Here is an 8087-nt window from a genome sequence, read left to right as displayed (position 1 = left end):
TTTTTTTTTTTTTTTAGTACAAACAGGGTTTCTCCATGTTGGCCAGGCTGTTCTCGAACTCATGGCCTCAAGTGATCCACCCACCTCAGCCTCCCAAATTGCTGGGATTACAGGCAGAAGCCACCACCCCTGGCCAGTTGGTTTCATTTACATATCACCTATATGTTTTGCTGACGTTATCCCCAAAAAAGCAAGGACGTCTTCTACACAATCACAATGTCATTATCACCTACATGTTAACAGTATTCCCCAATATTGTCTTATACCATTTCCTCCTTTTATCCCCAAAATGTCTTTTATGGCTATTGTTTCTTTGAGTCACACATAGAACTTAAGCAATGTCAGGGCTAGGATGAGATGTGTTAAAAAGGCCCCAGAAAACTCAGTAATCAAGAGTAATAATATTGTAATGCAATATTTCAAAAAGTCAAATGAGCTACCTATGCCTGTAGGCCAGCTGCATGTTTTTGCAGGAAAAGTTTTATGGGGCTGGGATTAGCATGAGATGAATGAGGCAGGGTTGTACAAATGTAGGCTCTTTAAACTTCTGATATTTTGTTCACCATGGGTTTTTATATTAATTTTGATTTTTAAAATATTGCATTAAAATTGTATTGCTCTTGATCAATGAGTTTTTGGGCATTCCCTTAAATTTTGCACTTAAAACAAGTGCCTCACTCACCTCACCTTAGCAGTGCCAGCCTGACTCTTAATGCTCTGTTCATCTTCACTTCATTCACAACTTTGACTTTTTTGATTCTTTTAGTCAGTAATTATGGAGCACACAGCCAGCCAGACAAAATGCTCTTCAGATTAAATTAGAACCCCTGATATAAGAAGGAAACATTCTAATATCGAACATGACCACATAATGTACAGAAGAAGCAACAAACGACACAGAACAAGGACAGGGAAAGAAGACAGGGACATTTCCCTCGTCCATGCCTGGTTCAGGCTCAGGATCTTACTGATCCCCAGCTGAGGAAAGACTGGAAATTAAGAACAGAAAAAAACCTGGCCATGACTCCTCTTAGCTCCCACTTCCTCATTTTTCTGCTCCCTTCATGGCCAAACTTCTCTAAAGAATACAACTTAGACTTGTTTCCAGAGACCACACCAGTTGTCTTCCGGTCTGCCCCAGGCTCTGAGCTTGCAGACTTCTCTCCTCATGGTGTCACAAAACTTCTTCGTTGATCTCCTGTATTCTCCCCAAAATGGAACCTAAAGGCTTAACAAGATTCAAGTTAAACATTTTGGGGATGATTACCTTAGATGTGACATGGTGTGCCTCGTGTTGCATCACCTGGAGAGGTATGTGGTGTGTGATTGTCCTGGATTTGTACAGTTTTAATTCCATCAGTTCTGAGTCTGTGTGGCTTGGATTCTGAGAAGGAACATTCTATTGACTGCACTATCAAGGCAGAGGGAACTGAAGACTCAAATGAGAACATCATCGTACTGTGGAATTTCTAATAGGTAAGAACATTTTGTTTTGTTTCATTTTGTTTGTTTTTGTTTTTGAGATGGAGTCTCGCTCTGTTGCCAGGCTGGAGTGCAGTGGTGCAATCTCGGCTCACTGCAACCTCCGCCTCCTGGGTTCAAGCGATTCCCCTGCCTCAGCCTCCCCAGTAGCTGGAACTACAGGCACGGCCACCAAGCTCAGCTAATTTTTATATTTTTAGTAGAGATGGGGTTTCACCATGTTGGCCAGGATGGTCTCCATCTCTTGACCTCGTGATCCGCCCACCTTGGCCTCCCAAAGTGTTGGGATTACAGGCGTGAGCCACCGCGCCCGGCTGGTAAGAACATTTCTTATTCATTTTATGGAACAATGTGGATGTCTTGCACAAAATTAGTTTACATGTTGAAAACCCTCATGAATTGAATGTCATTTATAAAAGTTATTTATTAAAGTGTTTATAATGTAGTTTCCTTATTAAAATAAACTTTTTATTTTGAAATAATTTTAGATTAACAGAAAAGTTGCATGATAGTAAAGAGTCCCATATATTCATTCAGTTGTGAAGCTGGAGTGCAGTGGCTTGATCATGGCTCATTGCAACCTTGAACTCCTGGGCTCAAGCCATGCTCCCACCTCAGCCTAGTGAGTAGCTGGGACTACAGGCAAGTGCCACATGCCCAGCCGATTTTTAAAGTTTTCTGTAGAGATGAGATCTCACTATGTTGCCCTGGCTGCTCTCAAACTCCTGGCCTCCAGCAATCCTCCTGCCTTGGCCTCCCAAAATGCTAGGATTACAGACATGAGCCACCACACTCAGCCCCATATACTGTTTTTTTTCTTTTTCTTTTCTTTCTTTTTTTTTTTTGAGGAGGAGTCTCACTCTGTTGCCCAGGCAGGAGTGCAATGGCACGATCTCTGCTCACTGCAACTTCTGCCACCTGGGTTCAAGTGATTCTCCCACCTCGGCCTCCTGAGTAGCTGGGATTACTGGCACGTACCACCGCACCCCGCTAATTTTTGTATTTTAGTAGAGATGGGGTTTTACCATGTTCCCCAGGCTGGTTTTGAACTCCTGACCTCAAGCAATCCATCCACCTTGGCCTCCCAAACTGCTGGGATTACAGGCGTGAGCCACCATGCCCAGTCTTTTTTTTTTTTTCTTTTTTCTGAGACAGAGTCTTGCTGTGTTCCCCAGGCTGAAGTCCAATGGCACAATCTCTGCTCACTGCAATCTCTGCCTTCCAGGTTCAAGTGATCCTCCTGCCTCAGCCTCCGAGTAGCTGGGATTACAGGCATGTACCACCATGCCCAGCTAATTTTTGAATTTTTAGTAGAAACGGGGTTTCACCATGTTGGCCAGGCTGGTCTCGAACTCCTGATCTCAAATGATCTGCCCACCTCAGCCTCCCAAAGTGCTGGGATTACAGGCATGAGCCACCATGCCCGGCCCCCATATACTTTGAACCCAGTTTGCCCTAATGTTAAAAATCTTATATAGCTATGACACATTTATCAAAATTAAGACATTAACATTGGTACAATGATATTAACTAAACTATAGATTGTATTCTTTTCCAGGATACCACATATCATTTAGTAACTTTCTCTCTTTCTTAAGGTTGTGATTTTTGAAATTGTGGTAAAATATACATAACATAAAATTTACCATGTTAACCATTTTTAAATGTATGGATCAGTGGCATTAAGTACGCTCACATTGTTGTGTGTGTAACCATCACCACCACCCATCTCCAGAACGTTTTTATCGTTCCAAACTGAAACTCTGAACCATGAGACAAGTTTCTTTTTAAGTATTAATTTTCAAACCTCCAGTATATTAAATTGAAATCATTTAGTCTGGGCCTGGCTTGGTGGCTCACCTCTGTAATTCCAGCACTTTGGGAGGCTGAGATGGGTGGATCACTTGAGGCCAGGAGTTCGAGACTAGCCTGGCCAACATAGTAAAACCCCGTCACTACTAAAAATACAAAATTTAGGTGGGTGTGGTGGCACATGCCTGTAATCCCAGCTACTTGAGAGGCTGAGGCAGGAGAATCGCTTGAACCTGGGAGGCAGCAGTTGCAGTGAGCTAAGATTGTGCCATTACACTCCAGCCTGGGTGACAGAGCAAGAATCTGTCTCAAAAAAAAAAAAAAAGAAGAAGAAGAAGAAGAAGAAAGAAAAGAAAAGAAAAGAAATAATTTAGTTGAACATTCCTGGAGAAGGACTGCTCTCAGGGTGTATCAGCTCCTGCTTTTTTCTGCCATTATTCACATGCCCAGCTTGCGTTACCCACCTCAGTAGAACCTGGCCAAGCAAAAACAAATGCTGTCAGAGTGCCAGATCTATTTCCCTTTCTCCATGTAGCATTACCTTGATTTTGCTTTATTTATTTATTTATTTATATTTATTTATTTATTTATTTTTTTTGAGACGGAGTCTCGCTCTGTCGCCCAGGCTGGAGTGCAGTGGCGCAATCTCGGCTCACTGCAAGCTCCGCCTTCCAGGTTCACGCCATTCTCCTGCCCCAGCCTCTCCAAGTAGCTGGGACTACAGGTGCCCGCCACCACGCCCGGCTAATTTTTTTGTATTTTTAGTAGAGACGGGGTTTCACCATGTTAGCCAGGATGGTCTCGATCTCCTGACCTCGTGATCCGCCCGCCTCGGCCTCCCAAAGTGCTGGGATTACAAGCATGAGCCACCGCGCCTGGCCTTGATTCTGCTTTAGAGATTGCCCCTTACTCTTTGCTTGAAGCTTTAGGGGACTTGTCAGGCATGATGTCTTGTTCTCTGTGTGCCACGGTGTGGCAGGTAACTCGAACTCTAGCTGGGTGTGTGAATAAGGGCAGAAAGGAGTCAGAGCTGACATATCCTGATAATGACGTCCTGAAGAACCAACCTTTAACTTCTGTGACTTCCTTCCCCAGAGCTACCCTGGTTCTCGTCCCTATTATTACAGCATTTTTTTAAAAAGACTTTTTCTTGCCCTGTATCTTTCCAATAAGTTCCACTCCCTACCCCCCTTAAGTTAGTCAGAGTCAGGCACAACCAAGAACCCTATTTGATATAGGAAATTATTTTAACACAAAGACCCTTGGAGTCAAATCAATTCCAGAAAAGCATTTAATAATTTATTCTACTCTGTCAATAACAAACTATTGCACAGTGAGAAAAGGCTCTGGTGGAATCATGTCTGGAAGCAGCCTCTCCACCTGAGGAGGGGTCTCTGACCTCTGAGATTGATGACATAGGTTCTAGAAAAATACATAAAATTAAAAGTAGAGAGAGATTCTGCCACATACAAGCTCTCAGGCACTTTAGAACCATATAAGCTGTTTCCTGCCCTTTTCCGGGTACCTTAGTAGAGGGCTGGGTGCAGTGGCTCATGCCTATAATCCCAGCACTTTAGGAGGCCGAGGCGGGCAGATCACGAGGTCAGGAAATCGAGACCATCCTGGCTAACACGGTGAAACCCCGTGTCTCCTAAAAATACAAAAAATTAGCTGGGTGTGGTGGCGGGCGCCTGTAGTCCCAGCTACTCAGGAGGCTGAGGCAGGAGAATGGCGTGAACCTGGGAGGCAGAATGTGCAGTGAGCCAAGATTGCACCACTGCACTCCAGCCTGGGTGACAGAGTGAGACTCCATCTCAAAAAAAAAAAAAAAAAAAAGTAGAGAGAGACTCTGCCACATACATACTGTCAGGCATTTTAGGAGCCAAATAAGCTGTTTCCTGCCCTTTTCCAGGTACCTTTTGAGAGCCGACATTAGGATAGAAGCATAGAGGCTGTGGCACTAGAAACATTCTGGTGAGAATCGTGGCTGCTTGTTGCACACGTAACCTAGGTAAGTTAATTGATCCCTGCACCTCAGTTTCCTCATCGGCAAAATGAAAGATGATGTCTCATAAAGCTGTGAGAGTGGAAGAGATCACTTTTGCTGAGCAACTGGAGTGTTGTAGGCATTCACCCTGGATGTGCCCATTTTTCTCAGACCATTCTTTGCTGCTGAAACTACTTCTGCAAAGAAGTTGGGGTGGCTTAGATATTGAACTGGCTTGTTTGGCAGGTTATGTTTGGCGCCTATGCATGAGAAGCTGATTGGCCATTCGTAGGACACTGAGCAGTTTGGAGACTCAGGACCTCCTGCATCCTATGTGCTTGAATGTTTGCATGGTCAGCAGTTCAGAAATATGCACATCCTGCTGAGAGCTCCATAGCTCTGTAAGAAGGAAGGATTGGGTCTCTACACCAAATGCAAAGCCTGGCCTGGTGCAGTGGCTATGCCTGTAATCCCAGCACTTTGGGAGGCCATGGCAGGAGGGTCGCTTAAAGCCAGGAGTTACAGACTAGCCTGGGCAACATAGTGAGACCCCCCATTTCTACAAAAATAAAAATTAGCTGAGTGTGGTGGTACATGCCTGTAGTCGCAGTTACTCTGGAGGCTGAGGTGGGAGAATAGCTTGAGCCTGGGAGGTCAAGGTTGCAGTGAGCTGTCATTGCACCACTGCCCTCTAGCCTGGGTGACAGAGCAAGGCCCTGTCTCAAAAGCAAAACAAACACAAACAAACAAAAAGCAAAACCCCAGGAGCTCTCCCAAGACACTATCGGTCAGTTCTGTAAACAATCACTGGAGGTGCAGAGGAGCTGCCCATCTTCAAGGAGTTCTGTAGCCTCTGACATGGCTGTATGGGGTCAGTTCCCTGAATATAGGTTGCTTTTTCATATTTCTGCAAAGTAGGCCCCTTCTGCCTGGATACCCTTCCCATCTATAATGGCTCATTGAGTGCAGGGCCAGCATTGGAATTGTGCAATGTACAACCTGCATGACTGTAAATAGCAGCCTTGGGTAAGAGAATGGGCTCCACAGTCAGGAAAAGCTGCATCTATTTCTCATTTCTGCTATTTATTCTTAGTAAAGAGGTGAGCAGGTTGACTTTATTTATTTATTTATTATTAGTATTTTTTTGAGACAGTGTCTCACTCTGTCATCCAGGCTGCAGTGCAGTGATGCGATCTTGGCTTAGTGCAACCTCTGCCTCCTGGGTTCAGGCAACTCTCCTTCTTCAGCCTCCCTAGTATCTGGGACTACAGGCATGTGCCATCATGCCCAGCTAATTTTTGTATTTTTAGTAGAGACGGGGTTTCACCATTTTGGTCAGGATGGTCTTGAACTCCTGACCTCAAGCAATACACCTGCCTTGGCCTCCCAAAGTGCTGGGATTACAGGCCTGAGTCACCATGCCCAGCCTATTTATTTATTTATTTGAGACAGGGTCTCGTTCTGTCACCCAGACTAGAGTGCAATGGCATGATCACGGCTCACTGCAGCCTCAACCTCCCGGGCTCAAGCCATCCTCCCATCTCAGCCTCCCAAGTAGCTAGGTCCACAAGTGCATGCTACCATATCCAGCTATTTTTTTTTTCTTTTTGTAGAGACAGGGGACTCACTATGTTGCCCAAGCTGGTCTCGAACCCCTAAACTCAAGTGATCCTCCTGCCTCGGCTTCCCAAATCCTGGGATTATAGGTGTGAGCAACCACGCCCCACCAAGGTGACCTTGCTAAATCTCACTTTCTTCATTTGTGAAGTTGGAATAATTACAGTAGTGACCTCTTAGAGTTTTGAGGATTAAAATAAAACAATATATATAGGGAGATTTTAGCACAGTGCTTGGCATGTAGAAGACGCTTAAAAAAAGCTGTAATAAGGATTATTCTTTCTGGCAAACTTTTACTCTACTTTAAAGCCTTTTCCAATTCTTTCCAAAGCTGGGTCAAATGCCTCCTCTATGTGCTCCCATTCTCCACTAGCGCTGCCTCCAGTACTGCTGGGTTCCTTCCAGAACTGTGACCTCTTGACAGCAGGGATTGTGTCTTCTACACTAGGGTCACCAGTACCAATAACAATGCCAGGAACATAGTAGGAACCCAATAAATGCTAGTTAAAGGAATGAACGCATGAATGAATGTCTACATGTTATCTTTGATGGGACCAAAGGGAAGCTTGTTCTTCTTATTTTCTGTTAGAAGCCAATAATGGGAGAAAGAGGCAGAGAAATGGGAAAGGAGAGTATGGACTGGACATTTGGCAAAGGCAAGTCACTCTTTCCTGTGGTCATTTTTTGGGTAGAAAGAAAACTGAGTGAAACTTTGTACTAAGCTGGGTCTGAGAAGATAAACAAGCCAAGAGTTCTACCTAGACAATGGCCTGATTCTTCCTGATGGGGGCAGGTGGGAGCCATGAGGAGCCAGATAAACATCCCCTTCCAATTTCCTTCCGTCTGTGCTCAGCTCCTTCAAAGTATCACAGCCCACCCCCCTCACCCTCTGCCAAAGCCTTTCCTTCATAGAAGGTGTCTTCAAATCCAAGCCAGGCTCTTATCCCGTGAGATCTTTGAAGGCTGGAAGGAGCTGCAATGAGTCTGAATCACTCCCAACCACAATGGCATTAGAATGACACATGGTTTCTGTTTCCAGCGCGTGTTCTAAAGTGGGTTTTTTGGTGGCTCAATTTGCTTCCACATGGTCCCTGCCAACCAGGAGCTGAGATGAGCAGTTTGCATAGATCAAATTATTGAACTTCAAAACACCCATGAAAAATTGTGAAAACAAAACAACAGCAGAAGT

At 44.6% G+C, this 8087-nt stretch overlaps 1 protein-coding gene and 1 pseudogene across 2 annotated transcripts in view; one reads left to right on the top strand and one right to left on the bottom strand.

Annotated features, from left to right (window-relative positions):
* Positions 1-8087, bottom strand: part of LOC116474324 (uncharacterized) — a 28862-nt pseudogene that overhangs the window by 4284 nt on the left and 16491 nt on the right. The window lies entirely within an intron of this gene.
* The window catches only part of LOC116474516 (leucine-rich repeat-containing protein 37B-like), a 26683-nt gene that overhangs the window by 12468 nt on the left and 6128 nt on the right, over positions 1-8087 (top strand). The gene's annotated exons all lie outside the window — the stretch shown is intronic.

This window comes from Hylobates moloch, unplaced genomic scaffold (genome assembly GCF_009828535.3).
Source record: "Hylobates moloch isolate HMO894 unplaced genomic scaffold, HMol_V3 SCAFFOLD_10, whole genome shotgun sequence".
NCBI classification, from domain to species: Eukaryota; Metazoa; Chordata; class Mammalia; order Primates; family Hylobatidae; genus Hylobates; species Hylobates moloch.
The sequence above is the reverse complement of the archived record's forward strand: the minus strand, read 5'-3'. Positions and strand labels throughout refer to the sequence as shown.